Source organism: Rhinatrema bivittatum, chromosome 2, assembly GCF_901001135.1.
Source record: "Rhinatrema bivittatum chromosome 2, aRhiBiv1.1, whole genome shotgun sequence".
In the NCBI taxonomy this organism is placed as follows: domain Eukaryota; kingdom Metazoa; phylum Chordata; class Amphibia; order Gymnophiona; family Rhinatrematidae; genus Rhinatrema; species Rhinatrema bivittatum.
The window spans coordinates 383,224,419-383,230,418 of NC_042616.1; positions in this window are offsets into that span (position 1 = coordinate 383,224,419).

A 6,000-nucleotide genomic window follows, 5' to 3' on the forward strand; every position below is an offset into this window, starting at 1 on the left:
CTTATTTGTTAAGGGTAGAAACTGCCACACCTGCAAGTTACCCCCATACACTCTTTTCTTCATTTCCATCCTTTAACCTTTAGGGATCTACAATGTTTATCCTATGCCCCTTTGAATTCTTTCACTGTTTTCATCTTCACCACCCCCTCCGAAAGAGCATTCCAGGCATTCACCACCCTCTCCGTGAAGAAATATTTGAGCTGTCCTCCCTGGAGTTTCATTTCGTGAACGTTTTGGGCACAATAAAATGTTTTGCTTGGTGAAAACCAAACACTGCCTTGCCCTCATCCCAACTATCAAGCATAGTGGTGGAGGTATGGGCTGGCACTGCTCTGCTGCATTAGGACCTGGGCAGTTTTCCATCATTGATGGAATCCTGAATTCTGCTTTATATCAGAAAATTCTAGAGGAGAATGTTAGGCCATTTCTTGGTGAACTGAACCATAGCAGAAAGTGGGTCATGCAGCAACTTAAACTTTCAAGCAAGTCTACAGAATGATTGAAGAAAAGATTTTGTGTTTTTGAATGACCAAGTCAAAGTCTGGAACCATGTTTTATTGAAATGTTGTGGCAAGAGCATTTAACTGTTCATGCAACAAAACCCTCAAATGTCAGAGTTGAAACATCTTTTTATGGAAGAATGGGCTAAAATTCCTCAAGGGGCAATGCAATAGTTAAAAGAAGCATTTAGTTGAAGTTATTGCTCAAAGAGAGTTGTTATTGTCTGAGTTTATTCATTGAGGTTATCTTTCTTATCAGGGATTAGATTAGGATTGAGTCATGATTTCACTATAAACTGTACTAAAATACAGATCATCCTAGAGAATTCACAAACTTTTCTCAGCATTGCATATCAGCCACAAAAGTGGGTAATATCATCCAATGGGCACAAATAGAGAGAATCTGAGATCAGAAAAGCTTAGCTGTTTTTCTGAGCATAAGCAGCTGCTACCATGTGAACCTCTTCAGACTTTTTTCATCTGCTGAGGTAATTGGATACAAAAATATTTCTGCACCTCTTTCTTTGACAGTTTTTACTCTTGTTCTTTGAAAATAGTGTGTTTTCACTGCAGGCTGCCTTGGTTGTCCTGATAGTCTACTCAACACTTAAATTTATCTTTTTCACCATCGCTGCTGTTCCAAACTTATCTTTTCCTTTGGTTCCAACTCTCTCTTTGTTCAGTGGGCAGATCCCAAATCAAGCAGGTATTCCTTGTGCCATTTCACTTGCAATCTGTCTACTAATTTATGATGGTATTTCTAATTCTGGGTCAACTGTCTATTGAAGATTGTTTTGAGAGGCTGTTGAAGGAAACATGCACTGGAGGCACTGTAATTTTTCTTATAGTGGAGAAATGCACAGGGATAAATGGCTGTAATTCACAAAACACCACCACAGGTGAGTCAGTGATTTGGGATAAACTACAGCGGCTGCTTCTGTAAGGATTATGTGAATTTGTTAAAATGCCAAGAATACTTATGGTTTTCCAATATACACCATTCTTTCTCAGAGTCCAACACACCAAGCTCCTCTCTCAGTAATGAATTTCCAAGTGATATCCTTTTTGGTAAAGATTTTTCTCAGCTCCTCATTGTTTAGTGTTTTCTATTATTCCTGTCAGTCCATTCCTGCTCTTGTAAAGATTTTTGTGTTAGAATTACTGCACTTTTCACAACCCAGATCTCACTATAAACAATGGAGGCAGTGCATGCAGATCTTTTAAATGCATATTTATTTTGGATATCCTGAAAACCTGGCCTGTTTATGGCTCTCAAGCACTGGAGTTCACCATCACTGTTCTATGGACTGGTCTTAGACAAGCTGTAAATGGACTAGTCTTGTTACTCCACAGATGATAGAGGAGCTACATAATGTTTGGGTACTTGCCAGGTACTTGTAACCTGGATTGGCCACTGTTGGAAACAGGATGCTGGGCTTGATGGACCCTTGATCTGAACCAGTATGGCAACTTCTTATGTTTTTATGTTCAATTTACACCTTTCCTAGCGTGTAGCAGATGGACTCAGGACCAATGGGGTATAGTGTACTCCTGCTAGCAGTTGGAGATGGATCAGATTTCAATCTGACGTCAGCCCCTAGTACATATACCCCTGCAGAGTCCATCTGTCTACACTAAGGAAAACAAAATTATCAGGTAAGTAATTTCTCCATTTTCCACTAAGCCATTATCCTTTGTGGATAAGATTCTGGTGAAATTAACACTTGCCATTTCAAATGTTGAACTTTCTGTGATGTGATCTTTAGGCAGAGGGACTAGTTTCTCTTCCAGGTTTTGCCCTAAATATCTTACAAACTAGGCATTTCTGTATAATACCTTTCACCAGCTGTCTTCCTCTCACAACCCAGAAGCTCTGAGTTGAGCCAAGGTTCCTTCCACATCCATGTGCATTACCTTATGTTTAAATTGTACTTGAAGCTTGAACTTGTTCGCATGCAGACAGAATTCAACCATACTGCTGTTTGTCATTTAAATGTGCATGCTGAGACTGTCCCCCCTATGCTCAGCCTGTATTCGTCTAAGATTAAGTTCAAGTCCTTTTTGTTTTGGTTATATTATTTCTTGCTTTAAGTCAGGGGTTCCCAACCTTTTTGAGTATGGAGACTCGTTTTCAACATCCAAACGTTTTGGGGACCCCCATTCTGTCCCCATCACTCACCCCCTCGCCAGTCATTCCCAATCAATCTTTCCTCTAATCCCTCTCTGCCAGTCCCTCTCCTCCAGTGGAGTTTCCTGATGAACATTCAGGGGCCTGTAGTACTACAAGTACCTTAGTACCCACAGACTTTTCATGTGGGTATTTCAAAATGATCCTTGGCAGCTGTCCATCCCCACTCTCCTTGTGATCCTTGGTGGTCATCTCTCCTTCTTGCCCTTCCCCCATGATCATTCAAATCTCTTCACTTCCCCCAAATCTCTTCACTTCCCCCATGATCTCATGATCTCTTCACTGGTCTTCTGAATGCCTTCTTTCCTGCCCTGCCTCCCCCCAACTAATGATCCCTTCCTGAGTGCCTTTCCTCTTGCAATCTCCTTCTTGACCCTTTCCCTCCTATCCTCCCTTCCTGAGTGCTTTCTCATCTGTTCTGTACCCACCCAACCTATGGGACCCTTCCTGAATGCCTTCCCTCTGCCATTTCCCTGCAGCACTTTCCCAGTCCTCTCCCTCTTGTACCCTTCCCATGCCAATTTCCTGAGTGCCTTCCCTCCTGCACTGCTTCACTTTTACCCTTGACCCCTTCCTAAGTGCCTTCTTGGACCTCTCTCTCCTAGCCCCTTCCCTCCTGTTCTCATCCCCTCATAGCCCATTTCCAAGTTCTCTTCCTTCTGCACTTTTTCCTGTTGCCTTTCCCCATGGCGTATTCTCAAATGCCTTCCTTCCTGATCTGCTTCCCTTCACCCATAGCACTTCTGGAGTGCTGTCCCCCATGGCTTCTTTCTGAGAGTTCTCCCTCCTGCCTTCTACTCCCTTGACTCCTTCTCTGCCTCTTCTTGAATGCTTGTTTTACTCTCCCATCTTGTATGCCCACAACCAAACGGTCCCGTTATCCTGCTTTCCTTCCCTCTTCCACCCCCCCCCCCCCCCCCGGTCCATATTACTCAGTACAGCTTTTCTCCCTCAGTATCAGCCCAACAAGGCAGCCAAAGCATATGCAGTAGCACCTGCAAACATTCCTCAGGATTATGACCCTACTTGCCTCTTCCAGTTATGTGCAGCAGCATTTAATTTGAATGCTGAACACATCATGCCTTGCCGCCTCTTTGTGTGACAACAAGCTCTTCATGGTGGCAATCAGCTGCATCGTTTCCCACCTCCTCTCTGCCAGTTTATGCGCCTTATGGCAGCGATCAGCCCTGTTCTTCCCCACTTCCTTGCCATGCTGATTTGGGCTCATAGCATCAGTCAGTCCCACTCTTCCCCTTCTGTGCATCGGTTTGGGCTCCTTGAAGCTGTGATCTTCCTCTTTTCATGGTGTGGATTGCGTGAGATTAGGCAGTGGGATCAGCCAGCAGCAGCCTTAGAGCAAAGCTCCTCAAGTCAGCCTGCTCTGTTTCTCAGCGGCTGCACTTTGTCTCCCAGCAGTCCCCCTGTGATGGTCTACAGACCCCCAGGCTTAGAACTCTGCTGCTATATATTGCTTGAAATCTGTTAGGTCTTGGGCACATTATATCCATTATAATTCAGCCATAGATATTTCCATCACCTATTTTGGATTGTGTTTTTTTTTTTATCATTTTTATTCTGCAACAGTGCATATTACAATACATAATAAAGTTAGTCAAAAACAGTTCAAGAAAAATATTTTGCTTCTTTTAGACTCCTGATATTATTGAACATTTTGCACAAACCTTTAATTTGTTTTTTAATTATTTATGCAATTTTCAGTTATAACTTAAGACAATACACTTGAATAGAAATTAAGTGGCGAGTCATGCAAAGTACATAAGTTTGTGAAGGAATAAAAAACTAACAAGAAAAAGGTAACATAACGAAATGAAGTTGGCCGTAGACGCAAAAACTCATAATAAAATCTTTTAAAAATATACCCGAGGCAAGAAACCTGTGAGGGAGTCGGTTGGACCGTTAGATGATTGAGGGGCTAAAGGGGCCCTTAGGGAAGATAAGGCCATTGCTGAAAGACTAAATTAATTCTTTGTTTCTGTGTTTACTAATGAGGATATTGGGGAGAAACCAGTTCCGGAGATGGTTTTCAAGGGTGATGAGTCAGATGAACTGAACCAAATCATTGTGAACCTGGAAGATGTAGTAGGCCAGATTGACAAACTAAAGAGTAGTAAATCACCTGGACCAGATGGTATGCATCCTAGGGTTCTGAAGGAACTCAAAATTTCAGATCTATTAGTTAAATTTTATAACCTATCATTAAAATCATCCATTGTACCTGAACACTGGAGGGTGGCCAATGCAACCCCAGTATTTAAAAAGGGTTCCAGGGGCAATCTGGGAAACTATAGACCAGTGAGCCTGACTTCAATGCTGGGAAAAATAGTGGAAACTATTCTAAAGATCAAAATCACAGAGCATATAGAAAGACATGCTTTAATGGAACACAGTCAACATGATTTACCCAAAGGAAGTCTTTCCTCACAAATCTTCATTTTTTGAAGGGGTTAATAAACATGTGGATAAAGGTGAACCAGTAGATGTAGTGTATTTGGATTTTCGGAAGGCATTTGACAAAGCCCCTCATGAGGGGCTTCTAAGAAAACTAAAATGTCATGGGATAGGAGGGGATGTCCTTTTGTGGATTACAAACTAGTTAAAGGATAGGAAACAGAGAGTAGGATTAAATGATCAATTTTCTCAATGGAAAAGGGGTAAACAGTGGGAGTGCTTCAGGGATCTGTACTTGAACCGGTGCTTTTCAATATATTTATAAATGATCTGGAAAGGAATACGATGAGTGAGGTATCAAATTTGCAGATGATACAAAATTATTCAGAGTAGTTAAATCACACACGGATTGTGATACATTGCAGGAGAACCTTGAGAGACTGGAAGATTGGGCATCCAAATGGCAGATGAAATTTAATGTGGACAAGTGCAAGGTGTTGCATATAGGGGAAAATAACCCTTGCTGTAGTTACACAATCGGGCCGATACAGTACAGTGTACTCTGGAGCGTACTGTTAACCCTCTATTGGATGTGCGTTTTCGACGCACTAGCGTTGCCCCTTATTCAGTAAGGGGCCGAAAATGCGCGTCCAACCCCCTGAACCTAATAGCGCCTGCAACATGCAAATGAATATTGATGGCCCTATTAGGTATTCCCGCGTGATTCAGAAAACAAATTGTGCAGCCAAGCTGCACATTTTTGCTTTCAGAAATTAACGCCTACCCAAAGGTAGGCGCTAATTTCTTTGGGCACCGGGAAAGTGCACAGAAAAGCAATAAAAACTGCTTTTCTGTGCACCCTCCGACTTAATATCATGGCAATAATGTCGGAGGTCCCGAAAG